Source organism: Ranitomeya variabilis, chromosome 1, assembly GCF_051348905.1.
Source record: "Ranitomeya variabilis isolate aRanVar5 chromosome 1, aRanVar5.hap1, whole genome shotgun sequence".
NCBI lineage: Eukaryota > Metazoa > Chordata > Amphibia > Anura > Dendrobatidae > Ranitomeya > Ranitomeya variabilis.
In genome coordinates, this window is record NC_135232.1 from 752995043 (window position 1) to 753017741 (window position 22699).

Here is a 22699-nt window from a genome sequence, read left to right on the forward strand (position 1 = left end):
GACCAATGAGCCTGTCTAGGATTCAGACGCCTGGCAGACTCAAGGTAAATCAGATTTTTGTGATCAGTCAAGACCACCACACGATGTCTAGCACCCTCAAGCCAATGACGCCACTCCTCAAATGCCCACTTCATGGCCAAAAGCTCCCGATTACCCACATCATAATTGCGCTCGGCGGGCGAGAATTTTCTAGAAAAGAACGCACATGGCTTCATCACCGAGCCATCGGAACTTCTCTGTGACAAAACCGCCCCCGCTCCAATCTCGGAAGCATCAACCTCAACCTGAAAAGGAAGTGAAACATCTGGTTGACATAACACAGGAGCAGAAGAAAACCGGCGCTTAAGTTCCTGAAAGGCCTCCACAGCCGTAGGAGACCAATTAGCAACATCAGCACCCTTTTTAGTCAAATCAGTCAAAGGTTTAACAACACTGGAAAAATTAGTAATGAACCGACGATAAAAATTAGCAAAACCCAAGAACTTCTGAAGACTCTTAACAGATGTAGGTTGTGTCCAGTCACAAATCGCCTGAACCTTGACGGGATCCATCTCAATAGTAGAAGGAGAAAAAATGTACCCCAAAAAAGAAATCTTCTGGACTCCGAAGAGACATTTTGAGCCCTTCACAAACAGAGAATTGGCCCGCAGGACTTGAAACACCTTCCTGACCTGTAGAACATGAGACTCCCAGTCATCAGAAAACACCAAAATATCATCCAAATACACAATCATAAACTTATCCAGCTATTCACGGAAAATATTGTGCATAAAGGACTGAAAGACTGAAGGAGCATTAGAAAGTCCAAAAGGCATTACCAAATACTCAAAATGGCCCTCAGGCATATTAAATGCGGTTTTCCACTCATCACCCTGCTTTATCCGCACAAGATTATACGCACCGCGAAGATCTATCTTAGTGAACCACCTAGCCCCCTTAATGCGAGCAAACAAATCAGTCAATAATGGCAATGGATACTGATATTTGACTGTAATCTTATTCAGAAGGCGATAATCTATACAAGGCCTCAGGGAACCATCTTTTTTTGCCACGAAAAAAAAACCTGCTCCCAGAGGGGACGAAGATGGACGAATATGTCCCTTTTCCAAGGACTCCTTAATATAATTCCGCATAGCAGTATGCTCTGGCACTGACAGATTATATAAACGACCCTTAGGGAACTTACTGCCAGGAATTAATTCTATAGCACAGTCACAATCCCTATGAGGAGGGAGCGAATTGAGCTTAGGCTCCTCAAAAACATCCCGATAGTCAGACAAAAACGCAGGGACCTCAGAAGGAGTAGATAAAGCGATTGAAATCAGAGGTGCATCATCATGAACCCCCTGACATCCCCAGCTTAACACAGACATTGTTTTCCAATCCAGGACTGGATTATGAGTTTGTAACCATGGCAGACCAAGCACTAGTACATCATGTAAATTATACAGTACAAGGAAGCGAATCACCTCCTGATGAACGGGAGTCATGCGCATGGTCACTTGTGTCCAGTACTGCGGTTTATTCATAGCCAATGGTGTAGAGTCAATTCCCTTCAAAGGAATAGGAACTTCTAGAGGCTCCAGACTAAAACCGCAGCGTTTGGCAAATGACCAATCCATAAGACTCAGGGCAGCGCCCGAATCCACATAGGCATCGACGGAAATGGATGACAGTGAACAAATCAGAGTTACAGACAAAATGAACTTAGACTGCAGAGTACTAATGGCAAAAGATTTATCAACCCTTTTTGTGCGTTTAGAGCATGCTGATATAACATGAGCTGAATCACCACAATAGAAACACAATCCATTTTTCCGCCTATAATTTTGCCGTTCACTTCTGGACTGAATTCTATCACATTGCATAGTCTCAGGTGCCTGTTCAGAAGACACCGCCAACTGGTGCACAGGTTTGCGCTCCCGTAAACGCCGATCAATCTGAATGGCCATAGCCATAGACTCATTCAGACCTGTAGGCGCAGGGAACCCCACCATAATATCCTTAATGGCCTCAGAAAGACCATCTCTGAAGTTTGCAGCCAGGGCGCACTCATTCCACTGAGTAAGCACCGACCATTTCCGAAATTTTTGACAATATACTTCCGCTTCATCATGCCCCTGAGAGAGGGCTAATAAAGCCTTTTCAGCCTGAATCTCCAGGTTAGGTTCCTCATAGAGCAATCCCAGTGCCAGAAAAAACGCATCCACACTGAGCAATGCAGGATCCCCTGGTGCCAATGCAAATGCCCAATTCTGAGGGTCGCCCCGCAGGAAAGATATTACAATCTTGACCTGCTGAACAGGGTCTCCAGAGGAGCGAGATTTCAAAGAAAGAAACAATTTGCAATTGTTCCTGAAATTCAGGAAGGTAGATCTATCTCCAGAAAAAAACTCTGGAATAGGTATTCTAGGTTCAGACATAGGAGTGTGAACAACAAAATCCTGTATGTTTTGAACTTTTGCAGCAAGATTATTCAGGCTGGAAGCCAAACTCTGGACATCCATGTTAAACAGCTAAGGTCAGAGCCATTCAAGGGTTAAGAGGAGGTAAGAAGCAGCTAGACAGCAATTAAGGGCTAGGCAGCAAAACTCTGAGGGGAAAAAAAAAAAATTTCCCTTCAACACTTCTTTTTCTCCTGCTTCAGCCCAAACAATTAACACTTTATGGGCCGGCTATACTGTCATACTGTCATGTTCCCAATGGCAGGGAATTAAACACATAACACGGGCAAAAACAGGACGTGCTCTAGGGTGATGGAACCTGAGCTGACCGCGATCCTGAACCTCAACACTCAACTAACAGCAGCCGGGGAACGTTCCTGGGGGGACTCTAGACGTCTCGCGCCAGCCGGAGATCTAGCTACCCCTATCAGAAGAATCACAGACCTATCTTGCCTCCAGAGAAATATTCCCACAGAAATAGCAGCCCCCCACATATAATGACGGTGAAATGAGAGGAAGGCACAAACGTAGTTATGAAAACAGATTCAGCAAAATGAGGCCCGCTTAAGCTAGATAGCAGAGGATACAAAAGGTGAACTGCGCGGTCAGCTTAAAACCCTTCAAAATACCATCCTGAAATTACTTGAACTCATGTGCCAACTCATGGTACATGAGTGGTAATTTCAGCCCACTAGAGCAACCAGCAGCAGAGAATTACATATCTGCAAGCTGGACTAAAAACATGAAAGCAAACATGAAACAGGGAAATCCAGACTTAGCTTGTCTTGAAGGCCTAGGAGCAGGTAGCAAAGGTAACAGAGACACACTGATACATTGATAGCCGGCAAGGGAATGACAGGAAAGCCAGGTTAAATAGGAAACACCCAGCCTCTGATGGACAGGTGGAAACCAGAGACCGCAACCCACCAAAGTCACCCAGTACCAGTTGTAACCACCAGAGGGAGCCCAAAAACAGAATCAACAACAGGAGGGGACAGTATACCAAGGAGGGGGAGTGTGATGAGAGAGTACAGTATAAATACTGAGCCCTATAGGGGGACACAGTGTGAGAGGACAATGTGAAGAGGGGGGCCGGTATGGAAAGGAGAGGTCAGTGTGAAGAGCATGTACCATAAGAGGGACAGTGTGGGGGTCATACAGTTGTGGCCAAAAGTATTGACACCCCTGCAATTCTGTCAGATAATACTCAGTTTCTTCCTGAAAATGATTGCAGTCACAAATTCTTTGGTATTATTATCTTCATTTAATTTGTCTTAAATGAAAAAACACAAAAGAGAATGAAGCAAAAAGCAAAACATTGATCATTTCACACAAAACTCCAAAAATGGGCCAGACAAAAGTATTGGCACCCTCAGCTTAATACTTGGTTGCACAACCTTTAGCCAAAATAACTGCGACCAACCACTTCCGGTAACCATCAACGAGTTTCTTACAATGCTCTGCTGGAATTTTAGACCATTCTTCTTTGGCAAACTGCTCCAAGTCCCTGATATTTGAAGGGTGCCTTCTCCAAACTGCCATTTTTAGATCTCTCCACAGGTGTTCTATGGGATTCAGGTCTGGACTCATTGCTGGCCACCTTAGAAGTCTCCAGTGCTTTCTCTCAAACCATTTTCTAGTGCTTTTTGAAGTGTGTTTTGGGTCATTGTCCTGCTGGAAGACCCTTGACCTCTGAGGGAGACCCAGCTTTCTCACACTGGCCCCTACATTATGCTACAAAATTTGTTGGTAGTCTTCAGACTTCATAATGCCATGCACACGGTCAAGCAGTCCAGTGCCAGAGGCAGCAAAGCAACCCCAAAACATCAGGGAACCTCCGCCATGTTTGACTGTAGGGACCGTGCTTTTCTTTGAATGCCTCTTTTTTTTCTCCTGTAAACTCTATGTTGATGCCTTTGCCCAAAAAGCTCTACTTTTGTCTCATCTGACCAGAGAACATTCTTCCAAAACGTTTTAGGCTTTTTCAGGTAAGTTTTGGCAAACTCCAGCCTGGCTTTTTTATGTCTCGGGGTAAGAAGTGGGGTCTTCCTGGGTCTCCTACCATACAGTCCCTTTTCATTCAGACGCCGACGGATAGTACGGGTTGACACTGTTGTACCCTCGGACTGCACGGCAGCTTGAACTTGTTTGGATGTTAGTCGAGGTTCTTTATCCAACATCCGCACAATCTTGCGTTGAAATCTCTTGTCTTTTCTGTCCACATCTAGGGAGGTTAGCCACAGTGCCATGGGCTTTAAACTTCTTGATGACACTGCGCACAGTAGACACAGGAACATTCAGGTCTTTGGAGATGGACTTGTAGCCTTGAGATTGCTGATGCTTCCTCACAATTTGGTTTCTCAAGTCCTCAGACAGTTCTTTGGTCTTCTTTCTTTTCTCCATGCTCAATGTGGTACACACAAGGACACAGGACAGAGGTTGAGTCAACTTTAATCCATGTCAACTGGCTGCAAGTGTGATTTAATTATTGCCAACACCTGTTAGGTGCCACAGGTAAATTACAGGTGCTGTTAATTACACAAATTAGAGAAGCATCACATGATTTTTCTAACAGTGCCAATACTTTTGTCCACCCCCTTTTTTATGTTTGGTGTGGAATTATATCCAATTTGGCTTTAGGACAATTGTTTTTGTGTTTTTTTCATTTAAGACAAATTAAATGAAGATAATAATAACAAAGAATTTATGTTTGCAATCATTTTCAGGAAAAAAACTGAGTATTATCTGACAGAATTGAAGGGTGTCAATACTTTTGGCCACAACTGTATTTTGTGCAGACAATATAGTGAGGGACAATTTTTTATTCAGGAGCATTATAATGACACTTGTATCTTTAAGGGCGTCATGTGGAGATTTTCGGCAAAAGAGCGGAGAAGATGTAAGTCTGCAGAGACGGCTGTGGATGAAAAAACTCATCAGGGGATCTGGACAAGATGAAGAAAAGAACGGCTCCAGAGGCGACGTCATCTATAAGGTACCTGGATGTAAATGTTTTTTGTGATACTAACTAACTCTCATGTTTTTATTTATGTTAGGAGCATTAAAGGGGATGTCCAGGTTTGTGATGAGTCTGCAATCATCCTTTGTGACTGCAGACTTCTGAATTCTCACAGTGCGCACTGCACGCTGTCAGGATTCTCTCGTGCTGGGGATTTACATTAATGCGGTCACATGCTGACTAGACATATGTGGCTTCCGTCAATGAAAATGAACTGATAGAGGCCGGACATGTCTAGTCAGAATGTGGTCAGAAGTATACAAATCACATGCTTGTGCTGACATGACTGTCCATCAGCAAGGGAGAATCCTAAAAGCGTGCAGTGTATGCGTTGTGAGAATTCAGAAGCCTGCGATGTCAGGATTCCGCTCTGCAGGTTCCAGTAGTCGTCACATGGACACTTCACTCATATGCAATTTTCATACTTGTGGTCCTGTGACAACGAGCTTCTCTTCTGCTTCTCTGTTTTTCACTGAACATTGAGAGCATTAGGGAAAGGAGCTCGTCGGTACATGACTAAAGGTACCGTCACACTCAGTGACGCTGCGGCGATATAGACAACGAGCCGACCTAAACTAGATCGCTGGAGCGTCGCTGTAGAAACGTCAAACACAGCAACTCCAGAACGATGCAGGAGCGATCCAGTGATGTAACGGTGACTCACTTCTCGTTCTCGCTGGTTGTTAGCTCCATGTCAAACAGCCGGAGTGTACCGACTGGCTAGAAGGAGACGCTGCGATGCCCCGTATGCTCGTTGCTGGCGTCGTTGCTTTTGATGTCAAACATGACGATACACGCCGACCTGGCGACGAAATAAAGTTCTGGACTTCTAGCTCCGACCAGCGATGGCACAGCGGGATCCAGATCGCTGCTGCGTGTCAAACACAACGAGATCGCTATCCAGGATGCTGCAACGTCACGGATTGATGTCGTTCTCTTTGCAAAGTTGCTGAGTGTGACGGTACCTTAACCCCTTTCTGCCAGCTGACGGAATAGTACGTCAGCTGGCAGATCCCCTGCTTTAAGGTGGGTTCCGGCGGCGAGCCCTTCTTAAAGCCGCGACATGTCAGCTGTTCTGTACAGCTGACATGTGCGCGCAATGAGCGCGAGCGGAATCGCGATCCGCCCGCGCCCATTAACTAGTTAAATGCCGCCGTCAAGCGCTGACAGCGGCATTTAACTAGCGCTCCCGGCCGCGCGGCCGGCAGTGCTCGCACTGCTGACCCCCGTCACATGATCGGGGGTCAGCAGTGCAGCGCCATAACAACCAGAGGTCTCCTTGAGACCTCTATGGTTGTTGATGGCCGATTGCTTTGAGCGCCACCCAGTGGTCGGCGCTCAAAGTACACCTGCCTTTCTGCTACATAGAAGTGATCTGTATGTCACCTCTATGTAGCAGAGCCGATCAAGTTGTGCATGCTTCTAGCCTCCTATGGAGGCTATTGAAGCATGCCAAAATTAAAGGGAACCTATCACCCCGTTTTTTAAAGATTAGATAAAAATAGTGTGAAATAGGGGCAGAGCTGGGCTTTACATTAGTGCCTTTTTGGTGCCTTTACACCCCCGTTAGGCTGCCGAAATACCTTTGTGAAGTGGCCGTTTTGTCCTGTCACTCAAGTTGGTCAGGTCGGATGGGCGTGGTCACAGCGCTGTTTCTCCCCCAGATCAGGCTCATCATTACGTTGGTGGCGTAGTGGTGTGCGCATGTCCAAGGTCCCGAATCCTGCACAGGGGAGTGAAAATAGCAGCGATGTCCGTTATTTCATTGGTGGTCGGTGGGCGCGGCCATCTTGCTTTGGCCGCGCGTGCGCAGAAGCGGCGCTCTGCTGGCCGCGGCTTCAGGAAAATGGCCGCGGGCATCCGCGTGTGCGCAGATGGCTATCGCGGCGGCCATTTTCGTGAAGCAGAGTTCGCATCTCGGCTTCACGAAAATGGCCGCCGCGATAGCCATCTGCGCACGCGCGGATACCCGCGGCCATTTTCCTGAAGCCGCGGCCAGCAGAGCGCCGCTTCTGCGCACGCGCGGCCAAAGCAAGATGGCCGCGCCCACCGACCACCAATGAAATAACGGACATCGCTGCTATTTTCACTCCCCTGTGCAGGATTCGGGACCTTGGACATGCGCACACCACTACGCCACCAACGTAATGATGAGCCTGATCTGGGGGAGAAACGGCGCTGTGACCACACCCATCCGACCTGACCAACTTGAGTGACAGGACAAAACGGCCACTTCACAAAGGTATTTCGGCAGCCTAACGGGGGTGTAAAGGCACCGAAAAGGCACTAATGTAAAGCCCAGCTCTGCCCCTATTTCACACTATTTTTATCTAATTTTTAAAAAACGGGGTGATAGGTTCCCTTTAAAAAAAAAAAGTGGTTAAAAATATAAAAAAAATAAAAAATATATAAAAGTTCAAGTCACCCCCCTTTCGCCCCAATCAAAATAAAACTTAAAAAAAATCAAACCTACACATATTTGTTATCGACGCGTTCAGAATCGCCCGAACTATCAATAAAAACAAAGGATTAACCTGACCGCTAAATGGCGTAGCGAGAAAAAATCAAAACGCCAAAATTACGTTTTTTTGGTCGCCGCGACATTGCATTAAAATGCAATAACGGGCGATCAAAAGAACGTATCTACACCAAAATGGTATCATTAAAAACGCCAGCTTGGCACGCAAAAAATAAGCCCTCACCCGAACCCAGATCATGAAAATTGGAGACGCTACGGGTATCGGAAAATTGCGCAATTTTTTTATTTATTTTTTTTAGCAAACTTTGGAATTTTTTTTCACCACTTAGATAAAAAATAACCTAGACATATTAGGTGTCTAAGAACTCGAAATGACCAGGAGAATCATAATGGCAGGTCAGTTTTAGCATTTGGTGAACCTAGCAAAAAAGCCAAACAAAAAACAAGTGTGAGATTGCACTTTTTTTGCAATTTCATCACACTTGGAATTTTTTTCCTGTTTTCTGTTACACGGCATGGTAAAACCAATGGTATCGTTCAAAAGTACATCTCGTCCCGCAAAAAATAAGCCCTTACATGGCCATATGGACGGAAAAATAAAAAAGTTATGGCTCTGGGAAGGAGGGGAGCGAAAAACGAAAAAACGGAAAAAGCTCCGGGGGTGAAGGGGTTAAGTGTGCAAATCACATATGTCCTGTGGGGGGAGGGCACCAAAATGAATTCTTGCCCCTGGTGCCAGAAACCCTAGATAAACCTCTGCCGGTATGCCACTGCGAGCGGGTCCGGTGGAGGGATATCTGTGCACAGGCAGTGAGGCAGGGACTGAGGGTGTGCACAGAGAGGATGGAGACCCAGAGACTGCCCGTCCCAGTCTATGCCGTAGCCTGGAGCCCTCATTATCATAGGAATATGTCAGTTAATAAGTTTTCCTAATGCTTTATAGTGTAGTTTTAGGTCACAGAGGGACTAGTAGGACAGTTTTATAGGTCGGGTCGTTACGGAGGAGGCGATACTAAATATGTGTACTTTTATTGGTTTTTTTATTTAGATAAAGAAATGTATTTATTTTAACAATATTTTTTGCCATTATTTAGGTCTTTTTTTTTTTTTTTTTTTTTTACATATGTAAATTTTTTTTTGCTTTTTTTTACTTTGTCCCAGTGTGGGACATCACAGTATAGTGTCAGATCCCTGTAAATTTTTCATTTATTCTACAAACTACTGACAAAATATCTCAGAATTTCCAAGCAATACATTTTGTATTTTTTTCTGAAAAGGAGAAGTGGACAAATTTACAAAAAAACAGTGCTTTCAGACCTCAAATAATGCAAAGAAAACAAGTTCATAATCATTTAGAAATAACAATACTAATATTTTAACTCAGGATGAGTTCAGAAATCAATATTTTGCGGAATAATCATGATTTTTAATCACAGCTTTCATGCGTCTTGGCATGCTTTCCACCAGTCTTTCACAGTGCTCCTGGCGTATAAATTTAAGCAGTTCTTCTTTGTTTGATGGTTTGTGACTATCCATCATCCTCTTGATTACATTCCAGAGGTTTTCAATGGCGTTTAGGTCTGGAGATTGGGCTGCCTATGACAAGGTTTTGATGTGGTGGTCTCATAATTTTTGCCAGAGCTGTATATTGTATATTGTACATACTGTATATACCATATATACTTACAAATATACCATACTTACACAAATACACACACATATACTGTACATACACATATACTGAACATGCATACACACAGATATACAAATATACCATACATACATGTAAAGGTCGGCCAGGGCAGTAGTCGTGGCTGGGTCTCTCTGGCAAGATATACCGTGGCCTACCCTTACAGAAAACTCATATTCCTCTGGTTCTCTACTTGCCTCTTCATTCCTGGCACCGTCAGGGCCTACCCTCCTTTTAGTGGGATTGCCTTTGGCTTCATTTGAATGAACAGAGAAACAGTCCAAGTATAACTTAATACGCAAAACTTTACTTTCGGATCTTCGCAGCACATCCGGATACACTCCATCAACAACAATAGTTTCCATGTTACTGCATCTCTCCCTTCTCTTCTCTCCCTGTCACATGGCTTGAGATCGGGTCGTACCTCACTGTACGTTTCCCCAGCATCCTCGTTGTGTACACTCACTGTATGCAGGGGGTACCTCATCCATTTCACCCTGGCACCAAGGGAGTCCACACATGCTAGGTATCTCCACATCCTGAGTGACCCGGCCGTCTATCCTGCCGCGTTCTGTCCTGCAGTATTCTTCCTTTGAAATTCAATTCTTTGTTCCTTCAATCTCGTCTCTCTGCATCTGTTACTCCGCTAGGTGACCCACTGTCTCTGGATGGCTGGGCTTCTACTTCAACGTTGCGGGATGCTAGGTGGCTTGGGAATATCGCCCACCCGAGCACTACGGGCTTCCTGCCCCTGACTGACTAAACTTTAGGAAGTCCGGCTATCTTACTCCCCAGCTAACCCCTCCTATGTTAACTATCTACAGGGAGGCTAACACTCAAGAACTCCGTGCCCCATCTAGTGTCTAAACTGTAAACTGCACTGTCCTTATAAAATAAACTACAGCAGAAAATATATTAAAACGTTACACATGACTTAAGGGGTTAGGGGGTACCGCATAGTCCTGTAAACCCCTTACATTCCCCCTTCTTTTAACCATTGATGTCCCCGACATTTGACATTTATAATAAAACCTTACTGTCCACGCAGGGAGAACACACATATATAGAGCAGGTCAATGCGAGCCAAGTCCAAGAAAGTAAATGTCTATTTTTTCCCTTTTAAAACAAATGTCTACCTTTGAGGGGCGCACTGACTCCGGCCGATATGTACAAATGGGTTCGCGGATACAGTCCATCCGTAGGCACTGTCAGTCCGAGAGCAACACTGTACAAACAGACACCTTAGATAGTCCTTAATGAAGGTGTCCCCCTTCCTTTAAGAATAACATGATCCTGTGTTACACGTGGGGGTTGCTTGAACCTACAACACAGTCCATTGTTGCCACCGCACCAGGTCTGCTATTCAGCAGAAGGGGCAAACAGGTGCAACAAAAAAAACATATTTACAAGAACACATTCATTTTAGGCCATACTGGCCACATTGCGCCTTTTCTTCAGGAGTTCATCAGGCTCATCAACCCGTGTGGACGTGGAACAGTCCTGCAAGCTGCTAAAGAAAAAAGGGTGCAACACGCACAACATGTAACAGTCCATGGGCTGCCTAGGTGTAGCAGGGGTGGTGCTGGAGACAGTAGCAGCAGACGATTCCGTTCACCCCGCACGTGGATGTCAAGGAGAGACTTGGTGAGCTAGAGCTAATAACCCGGGCTCCTGCAATTTCCCTAAGACTAGGGAAATCCTGACGGACCCTCTACCTGAAGTTTACACTGATGGTGTGCATGTTCAGGCCTCGAACCTCACCCTAACTCCTGAGCTCAGCCCTAGGCTGAAACCTCCACCCACCACCCAGTGAAGAGGTAATACTTAAATACCCACAGTTAGCACAGACAAGGATAAAGGAAAATATACACCACGCCGCAGTCACTCAGGAATACACTATAAATGTGCAGGGCAAAATAAACACAAATATAGGAAGGAGTAAATAAGACGAAGAAATATACACCACCAGCAACGAATCTCCAACCACCAGCTCTCCACTCCAGACCGAGATAACAACGCAAGACAGAAGCTATAATCGGCGACGCCCAATGATCAGGAGAACTATTTAAAGGCCATGGAAATGGCCCAGCTTCCAATCCGAGGATCAGGTAAATTAACCCCGGAACAGCTAGACAAAATCTAGCAGACGCCAATGAGTAAATAGTGGTCAAAAGCGGAATTACCGCTGTCTGTCGGACGACCTGGTCTGAACAGCGTCCGACATGACAGTACCCCGCCTTCTACGAGGGACCCCAGGGCCCTCACGGCTTATAGGACCCGGCTTGTCCGGATGACGGCGGTGAAACAACCTGACCAGCCGGTCAGCATGAACGTCCGAGGCTGGTACCCAGGACCTCTCCTCAGGCCCATAACCACGCCAGTGTACCAAGTACTGTAAAGTGCGATGCACTACACGAGAGTCAACCACCTTGGAGACTTCAAACTCCAAATTACCATCCACCAAGACTGGAGGTGGCATAGGCGCCCCATCCACAGAACCCACCACCTTCTTTAGAAGAGACCTGTGGAACACGTTGTGTATCTTATACACCGTAGGGAGCTCCAATCGGTACGCAACTGGGTTAATGACGGCGGTGACCCTAAATGGACCAATAAACCATGGACCCAATTTAAGGGACGGTATCTTGAGTCTTATGTTTTTTGTAGATAACCACACCCAGTCATCCACACTCAGGTCCGGACCTGGCACACGCCTACTGTCAGCCACACGTTTGTACCTAGCACCCACACTCAACAGGCGCTGTTTAACTCTCCTCCAGACTGATGACAATTGTGTTCCTAACTGGTCCTCCTCCGGAACGCCGGAAGAGCCCCTCTGACTCAAGGTACAAAATTGAGGATGTAGCCCGTATACACAAAAAAACGGAGACGCCCCGGACGACTCCTGGCTGTGATTATTGATGGCAAACTCAGCCAAAGGAAGAAAGGTAGACCACTCCTCCTGGTTATCCGAGACAAAGCAGCGTAAGTACTGTTCCAAATTTTGGTTCATACGCTCAGTCTGACCATTTGACTGAGGATGAAACGCCGAAGAATGAGATAACTTGATTCCCAGCCGTGAGCAAAACGCTCTCCAAAATTTTGCCACAAACTGAGACCCCCAATCAGACACGATGTCAGACGGAACCCCATGAAGTCTGACCACCTCCTGCACAAATACCTGAGCCAGAGTCTTAGCGTTAGGCAACGCAGGCAAAGACACAAAGTGCGACATTTTAGAAAAATAATCAACAATCACCAAGATGACCGTGTTTCCAGCTGATGAGGGCAAATCAGTGATGAAATCCATGGAGATTTCCGTCCATGGCTTACTAGGTACCTCAAGAGGAAGTAGTGTGCCAACAGGACGGGAGCGGGGCGTCTTAGCCCTAGCGCACGTGGTACAAGCTGCCACGTATGAGACCACGTCCTGTCGGGTCTTGGGCCACCAAAACCGACGTGACACCAACTCCAAGGTACCTCTAACCCCTGGGTGACCAGCCAGGACGGCATCATGATGCTCCGCCAAAACCTTTAGGCGGAGATGAAGCGGAACAAAAGATTTGTTGACGGGAAGCTCAGATGGTACCTCCTCCTGAGCCTCGGCAATCTCAGCCTCAACCTCGGTAGCGAGAGCTGAAACCACAACACCCTTTTGGAGGATAGGTACTGGATCCTCCCGAGGTTCTCCCCCGGAAAACACCTGGACTGAGCATCCGCCTTAGTGTTTTTAGACCCCGGTCTGTAAGTGACCACAAAATTGAACCGCGTGAAAAACAATGCCCAGCGAGCCGGCCTGGGGGACAGACGCTTGGCTGACTCCAAATACAGCAGATTCTTATGATCGGTAATAACAGTTACCTGATGGACCGACCCCTCCAAGAAGTGTCGCCATTCCTCAAAGGCCAACTTAATTGCCAACAACTCCCTGTTGCCGATATCGTAGTTACGTTCGGCGGACGACAGTTTCTTGGAGAAATAGGCGCACGGACGTAAACCACTCAAAGATGAGCCTTGAGATAGTACCGCCCTCACACCAATCTCAGACGCATCGACTTCCACAACAAATGATTTAGATACGTCTGGCTGCACAAGAATGGGGGCTGAAACAAAACTGTTCTTAAGAAATTCAAATGCGCGCACAGCAGCCTCAGGCCAAACAGAGAAATTGGTACCCTTTTTAGTCATGTCAGCGGTTTAGCAATGATGGAAAAATCCTTGATAAATTTCCTATAGTAGTTAGAAAACCCAAGGAACCGCTGAAGTGCTATCAGGTTATCAGGACGTTCCCAATGCAGCACCGCCTGCACCTTAGCGGCGTCCATTTTAAAACCAGAAGCAGACACAATATAACCCAAGAAAGGCAACTCTTGAACAGAAAATACACATTTCTCAAGTTTAGCATACAGCTTATTCTCTCTGAGAAGCTGTAACACCTGCCTGACATGATCTAAATGAGCCTCACGGTCGCAAGAATATATGAGAATGTCATCTAGGTACACGATAACGAATTTCCCCAAAACATGCGAGAACACATCATTGATGAAATGTTGGAACACTGCAGGTGCGTTAGTCAACCCAAACGGCATCACCAAATTTTCAAAATGACCCTCAGGGGTATTAAAAGCCGTCTTCCACTCATCACCTTGACGGACTCTTATGAGGTTGTACGCCCCCCTGAGGTCAAGCTTGGTGAACCACTTAGCACCTGCCACCTGGTTGAACAAATCTGGTATCAGAGGCATAGGGTATGGATCACGAACCGTAATCTGGTTCAACTCCCTGAAATCCAAACACGGGCGTAATCTGCCATCTTTCTTCTTCACAAAGAAGAACCCTGCTGCCACCGGCGAGGATGACAGCCTGATGTGCCCTTTGCTCAAGCTTTCCGCAATGTAATCTTTTAACGCTTGTCTCTCCGGACCGGAGATGTTAAACATCCTTGCTTTAGGTAATTTGGCCCCTGGTTTAACCCCTTTCTGAATCTGACGTACTATCCCGTCGAGGTGGGGTGGGCCCGTATGACCACCGACGGGATAGTACGTCATGCCCTTTAATGCGACACCGCGACTTAAGTCCTTAGGGAAGATGGCCTCGGCATCTTGGGGTATGGTGCCGCCCCCCCGGCCTCCCGATCGCTGTGATTGGCTGTTTAATTCTGAACAGCCAATCACAGCCTTTCTCATTGTTTCAGCCAATCAGATTGGCTGAAACAGTGAGGTCCCAGGCTAGGATCGAGTACCGATGCACTCGATCCTGGGGCCGGTGCCTGGCAACGCCAGGCACCGGCCAAAACCCCCCGGATTGGCGCGATCGACGATCACATCGATCGCGCCAATTGCAGGGCACAGCGGCGGTGTTACCGCGCTGTGCCCTGCCTGAAAATACCTGGACCGGAGCCCCCTCTGCCCTGCCCTGCCTCCTGTGCCATGGGTCCGGATCCTGCAGCTGATTGGCGCGATCGATGTGATCGTCGATCGCGTCAATCAGGGCACAGACCCGCCAGATTGGCGCGATCGACGATCACATCGATCGCGCCAATCACAGGGCACAGCCGCGGTGTTACTGCTCTGTGCCCTGCTTGAATATAAATGCAATGCAGCCAGAGCCCTGCCTCATCTCCCTGCCACCTCCGGATCCTCTGCCAATCAGAGGGCACAGCAGCGGTGTGCCCGCGCTGTGCCCTGATGGTGACCTGGGGGTGACCTACCTGTCACCTGCCGGTCACCTAGTGGTGACCTGCCGGTGACCTGCCTATGATCGGAGCTGTGAGCTCCGATCATAGGCTGGTGCCTAGCAACACCGGCGTCACCAGGGCCTCCTCTGATTGGTGGGATCGATGTGATCATCGATCCCACCAATCACAGGTCACAGCAGCGGTGTGACCGCTCTGTGACCTGTCTCACCTGCCCCTGACCTGTCTGACTGCTCTGCAGGAATCCTCACACTTGTTGAGGGTTCCTGCAGAGCGGTCACGCTGCGAGATCCCCCTCCTGTGCTGAGACTTGTGGTGCCACAGTAGCCTGTGACACCATAATTCTTGCTAAAAAAAAAAAGAAAGAAGAGAGAAGAAAGAAGACAGAAGATAGAAGACAGAAGAAAGAAGCGAGACTACAAACATAAGTGTTCATCCCCGATCCCGGCCCGATCTTTCTACCCCCCCCCCTCCATCCCCCCCTACCCCCTCCACCCCCACTTTGCGCCGCGTCCGTCCGTGCCCAAATTTAGCCGCCGCCGAGCGTTGATTGGTGACGCAGGTCACCGATCAACACTCGTGCTCGCTTTTCTTTTTCACCCCCCCTTAGTGCCGCCGAGCGTTGATTGGTGACGCAGTTCACCGATCAACACTCGTGCTCACTTTTCTTCTCCACATCCCCGTCCGCGCACCCCGCCGCTGCGTCTGAACCCGTGCCTTTCGTTTTTGTTTTTTTTCACATCCCCTTGCGCACACCCCGCCGCTGCGTCTGAACCCGTGCCTTTGGTTTTTGTTTTTTTTTCACATCCCCTTGCGCACACCCCGCCGCTGCGTCTGAACCCGTGCCTTTCGTTTCTTTTTTTTTTTTTCACATCCCCGTCTGCGCACCCCGCCGCTGCGTCTGAACCCGTGCCTTTCGTTTCTATTTTTTTTTTCACATCCCCTTGCGCACACCCCGCCGCTGCGTCTGAACCCGTGCCTTTCGTTTCTTTTTTTTTTTCACATCCCCTTGCGCACACCCCGCCGCTGCGTCTGAACCCGTGCCTTTCGTTTCTTTTTTTTTTTTTTCACATCCCCGTCTGCGCACCCCGCCGCTGCGTCTGAACCCGTGCCTTTCGTTTCTTTTTTTTTTTCACATCCCCTTGCGCACACCCCGCCGCTGCGTCTGAACCCGTGCCTTTCGTTTCTTTTTTTTTTTTTTTCCACATCCCCGTCTGCGCACCCCGCCGCTGCATCTGAACCCGTGCCTTTCGTTTCTTTTTTTTTTTTTTTCACATCCCCGTCTGCGCACCCCGCCGCTGCGTCTGAACCCGTGCCTTTCGTTTCTTTTTTTTTTTTTTCACATCCCCGTCTGCGCACCCCGCCGCTGCGTCTGAACCCGTGCCTTTCGTTTCTTTTTTTTTTTTTTTCACATCCCCGTCTGCGCACCCCGCCGCTGCGTCTGAACCCGTGCCTTTCGTTTCTTTTTTTTTTTTCACATCCCCGTCTGCGCACCCCGCCGCTGCGTCTGAACCCGTGCCTTTCGTTTCTTTTTTTTTTCACATCCCCTTGCGCACACCCCGCCGCTGCGTCTGAACCCGTGCCTTTCGTTTCTTTTTTTTTTTCACATCCACTTGCGCACACCCCGCTGCTGCGTCTGAACCCGTGCCTTTCGTTTCTTTTTCTTTTTTTTTCACATCCCCTTGCGCACACCCCGCCGCTGCGTCTGAACCCGTGCCTTTCGTTTCTTTTTTTTTCACATCCCCGTCTGCGCACCCCGCCGCTGCGTCTGAACCCGTGCCTTTCGTTTCTTTTTTTTTTTCACATCCCCGTCTGCGCACCCCGCCGCTGCGTCTGAACCCGTGCCTTTCGTTTCTTTTTTTTTTTCACATCCCCTTGCGCACACCCCGCCGCTGCGTCTGAACCCGTGCCTTTCGTTTCTTTTTTTTTTTTTTTCCACATCCCCGTCTGCGCACCCCGCCGCTGCATCTGAACCCGTGCCTTTCGTTTCTTTTTTTTTTTTTTCACATCCCCGTCTGCGCACCCCGCCGCTGCGTCTGAACCCGTGCCTTTCGTTTCTTTTTTTTTTTTTTCACATCCCCGTCTGCGCACCCCGCCGCTGCGTCTGAACCCGTGCCTTTCGTTTCTTTTTTTTTTTTTTTCACATCCCCGTCTGCGCACCCCGCCGCTGCGTCTGAACCCGTGCCTTTCGTTTCTTTTTTTTTTTTCACATCCCCGTCTGCGCACCCCGCCGCTGCGTCTGAACCCGTGCCTTTCGTTTCTTTTTTTTTTCACATCCCCTTGCGCACACCCCGCCGCTGCGTCTGAACCCGTGCCTTTCGTTTCTTTTTTTTTTTCACATCCACTTGCGCACACCCCGCTGCTGCGTCTGAACCCGTGCCTTTCGTTTCTTTTTCTTTTTTTTTCACATCCCCTTGCGCACACCCCGCCGCTGCGTCTGAACCCGTGCCTTTCGTTTCTTTTTTTTTCACATCCCCGTCTGCGCACCCCGCCGCTGCGTCTGAACCCGTGCCTTTCGTTTCTTTTTTTTTTTCACATCCCCTTGCGCACACCCCGCTGCTGCGTCTGAACCCGTGCCTTTCGTTTCTTTTTCTTTTTTTTTCACATCCCCTTGCGCACACCCCGCCGCTGCGTCTGAACCCGTGCCTTTCGTTTCTTTTTTTTTCACATCCCCGTCTGCGCACCCCGCCGCTGCGTCTGAACCCGTGCCTTTCGTTTCTTTTTTTTTTTTTTCACATCCCCGTCTGCGCACCCCGCCGCTGCGTCTGAACCCGTGCCTTTCGTTTCTTTTTTTTTTTTTTTCACATCCCCGTCTGCGCACCCCGCCGCTGCGTCTGAACCCGTGCCTTTCGTTTCTTTTTTTTTTTTCACATCCCCGTCTGCGCACCCCGCCGCTGCGTCTGAACCCGTGCCTTTCGTTTCTTTTTTTTTTCACATCCCCTTGCGCACACCCCGCCGCTGCGTCTGAACCCGTGCCTTTCGTTTCTTTTTTTTTTTCACATCCACTTGCGCACACCCCGCTGCTGCGTCTGAACCCGTGCCTTTCGTTTCTTTTTCTTTTTTTTTCACATCCCCTTGCGCACACCCCGCCGCTGCGTCTGAACCCGTGCCTTTCGTTTCTTTTTTTTTCACATCCCCGTCTGCGCACCCCGCCGCTGCGTCTGAACCCGTGCCTTTCGTTTCTTTTTTTTTTTCACATCCCCTTGCGCACACCCCGCCGCTGCGTCTGAACCCGTGCCTTTCGTTTCTTTTTTTTTTTTTTTTTCACATCCCCGTCTGCGCACCCCGCCGCTGCGTCTGAACCCGTGCCTTTCGTTTCTTTTTTTTTTTCACATCCCCTTGCGCACACCCCGCTGCTGCGTCTGAACCCGTGCCTTTGGTTTTTGTTTTTTTTCACATCCCCTTGCGCACACCCCGCTGCTGCGTCTGAACCCGTGCCTTTCGTTTCTTTTTCTTTTTTTTCACATCCCCTTGCGCACACCCCGCCGCTGCGTCTGAACCCGTGCCTTTCGTTTCTTTTTCTTTTTTTTCACATCCCCTTGCCACACCCCACCGCTGCGTCTGAACCCGTGCCTTTCGTTTCTTTTTTTTTTTCACATCCCCGTCTGCGCACCCCGCCACTGCGTCTGAACCCATGCCTTTCGTTTCTTTTTTTTCTTTTTTCCCACATCCCCGTCCGTGCACCCAGCCGCCGCCGCCGAACTTTGATAAGTGACGCGGTTCACTTATCAGAGCTCTCGTGCCTGCCGTTTTTTTTTTCACATCCCCGTTCACACACCCAGCAGCTGCCGAACTTTGATAAGTGACGCAGTTCACTTATCAGAGCGAGGGCCTGCTGTTTTAGACTTTTCCTTTCACAGGTATTTTTTTTCCCTATTTGTTTTTTTTTCTTTAGCTTTTTCTTTTCAGAATAGTTTGCGCCAAACACTATCCCCCCCCACACGTACACATAGTTACCAATAAATATTACACCCAAGCACCATACTCACAAAAAAAAATGTCCCGTTCGTCCCGTTCGTCCCAGCAGCGCTATTCAGCGGAGGAGGCATATTCTTTCCTTGCCTCCGACACTGATAGCGAGGGAGAGGATCCCACATTCCTTTACTCTTCAGATTCTTCATCCTCTTCCTCCTCCTCATCTTCCTCCTCGGTTCCTGCGGAACCGCCACGCAGACGCCCCAGGAGAGAAGATCAGGCAGCGCCCACTCCTGAAGATGAACCAGCGCGCCCCTCTTCGGACCCCATATGGACCTCGCCCCCCGAAAATTACGAGCCACTGATTCCTGATTTTGTGGCAGAATCAGGAATCAAGTTTGACACCACCGGCCTCACAGAAATAGGCTTTTTTAAAGTCTTTTTCTCTGAGGATTTTATTAACCTCATGGTGGAGCAAACTAATTTATATGCTCGGCAATTTTTGGAGCAAAACCCCGGTTCATCATTTTCTAACTGGTCTCCTGTAGACGCAGTTGAAATGATGCAGTTTTGGGGCCTGGTCCTCCACATGGGGATCGTGAAGAAGCCAGAAATTCGGCAATACTGGAGTGTAGATATTTTATATAACACTCCAGTGTTCCGAATGGTCATGGTTCGGACGCGTTTTGAGGCCATCCATAAGTTTCTGCATTACAACGATAATGCACGGTGTCCCGCACGAGATGACCCCAATTTTGACCATCTGTTCAAAGTTCGGCCGGTCATCGAACACTTCAGCAAAAAGTTTGCTGAAGTGTACGTGCCCAAAAGGGACATCTGCGTGGATGAGTCCTTGGTTCATTTTAAGGGGCAGCTCAGATTCCGTCAATACCTGCCCAGCAAGAGGGCCAGGTACGGAATCAAACTCTACAAGCTGTGTGAGAGTACCTCAGGGTACACCCACAGCTTTAGAGTTTACGAAGGGAAGGACAGCAGGATTGAACCGCCTGAGTGTCCTTCTATCCTGTGAGTGAGTGGGAAAATTGTGTGGGATTTGGTGCACCCACTGCTGGATAAAGGTTATCACCTCTACACAGATAACTTTTATTCCAGCATCCCACTCTACAAATCTCTCTCTGCGCGAGGTACCGCAGCCTGCGATACTGTCCGCAAAAATCAGAGAGGCCTCCCGAAGACGCTACTTGGGCAGATGCTCAGAAAAGGTGAGAGCAAAGCCCAATGTAGCGGCAACCTGCTGGTGGTCAAGTACAAGGACAAGAGGGATGTCCTTCTCTTGACCACCATACACGGTGATGGCAGTGCCCTCAGCAGTGTACGGGGTACCTCTACACAGGTCTGCAAACCGGACTGTGTAATGGGGTACAACAAAAACATGGGGGGGGTTGATCTCTCCGATCAACTCCTCCAACCTTACTGTGCTTTGAGGAAGGCCAAGGTGTGGTACAAAAAGCTGTCCGTGTACATCGTACAAATGGCAATGCTCAACGCTTTCCTGCTGTCACGATGTGCACGCCACACCGATACGTCGTACCTTCAGTTCCAGGAAGTAGTGGTTAAGGCCCTGATGTTTGGCACGAGGGAAGGAGCGGGCCCCAGTACTTCCGGAACTGAGGGTGCTCGTATTGTACCAGGTCAGCATTTTCCGGGGGTGGTCCCGCCAACTGATAGAAAAGGTAAGCCGCAAAAAAGGTGCCGAGTGTGCTACAAATGAGGAGTACGCAAGGACACCATCTATCAATGCGACACCTGCCCCGACAAACCTGGCCTGTGTATGAAGGACTGCTTCAAATTGTACCACACCTCCATGCACTACTAATTTACTTTACAGGAAACAGTAGATTAGTTCCAAAGAGGGGGCACATCTAAGTAAGTTCCATGGGGGTCTAGGTTCCAAAATGATGTCACTTGTGGTTTTTTTTTACTGTTTAAGCACATCAGGGGCTCTGCAAACGGAACATAACGCCCTCAGACCAGTCCATCAAAGTCTGCATTCCAAATCGTCACTGCTTCCCTTCTGAGTCCCGAAGTGCCCAAACAGTTTTTTCCCACAACAAAAAATTGGGAAAACAAAAAATTGGGGACTGAAAGATCATTTTTGTGGGGAAAAAATAGAATTTTTTATTTTCACGCCGGGCGTCATAAACTTTAGTGAAGCACTTGAAGGTTCACAATTCTCACCACACACCTAGATAAGTTCCTTAGGGGGTCAAGTTTCCAAAATGGGGTCACTTGTGGGGAGTTTCTACTGTCTAGGCACATCAGGGGCTCACCAAATGGAACATGATGCCCGCAGACAATTCCATCAAAGTCTGCATTCCAAAACATCACTACTTCCCTTCCGAGCCCCGAAGTGTGCCCAAACAGTAGTTTTCTCCCACAAATGGGGTACCAGCGTACTCAGGACAAATTGGACAACAACTTTTGGGGTCCAATTTCTCCTGTTACCCTTGGGAAAATAAAAAATTGGGGACTGAAAGATCATTTTTATGGGGAAAAAATAGAATTTTTTATTTTCACACCGGGCGTCATAAACTTTAGTGAAGCACTTGAAGGTTCACAATTCTCACCACACACCTAGATAAGTTCCTTAGGGGGTCAAGTTTCCAAAATGGGGTCACTTGTGGGGAGTTTCTACTGTTTAGGCACATCAGGGGCTCACCAAATGGAACATGATGCCCGCAGACAATTCCATCAAAGTCTGCATTCCAAAACGTCACTACTTCCTTTCTGAGCCCCAAAGTGTGCCCAAACAGTAGTTTTCTCCCACAAATGGGGTACCAGCGCACTCAGGACAAATTGGACAACAACTTTTGGGGTCCAATTTCTCCTGTTACCCTTGAGAAAATAAAAAATTGGGGACTAAATGATCATGTTTGTAGAAAAAATAGGATTTTTTATTTTCACACCCGGGCGTTATAAACTTTCGTGTAGCATTTGGGTGATAAAAGTGCTCATGACACATCTAGATAAGTTCCTTAGGGGGTCTAGTTTCCAAAATGGGGTCACTTGTGGGGGGTTTCCACTGTTTAGGCACATCAGGGGCTCGCCAAACGCGACATGGCGTCCGATCTCAATTCCAGCCAATTTTAGCTTGAAAATGTCAAAGGGCGCTCCTTTCCTTCAGAGCCCTGCCATGCGCACAAACAGTGGATCCCCCCACATATGGGGTATCAGCGTACTCAGGACAAATTGTACAACAACTTTGGGTTCCAATTTCTCCTGCTACCCTTGAGAAAATAAAAAATTGGGGACTAAACGATCATGTTTATAGAAAAAATAGGATTTTTTATTTTCACACCCGGGCGTTATAAACTTTTGTGAAGCACTTGGGGGATAAAAGTGCTCACGACACATCTAGATAAGTTCCTTAGGGGGTTTAGTTTCCAAAATGGGGTCACTTGTGGGGGGTTTCCACTGTTTAGGCACATCAGGGGCT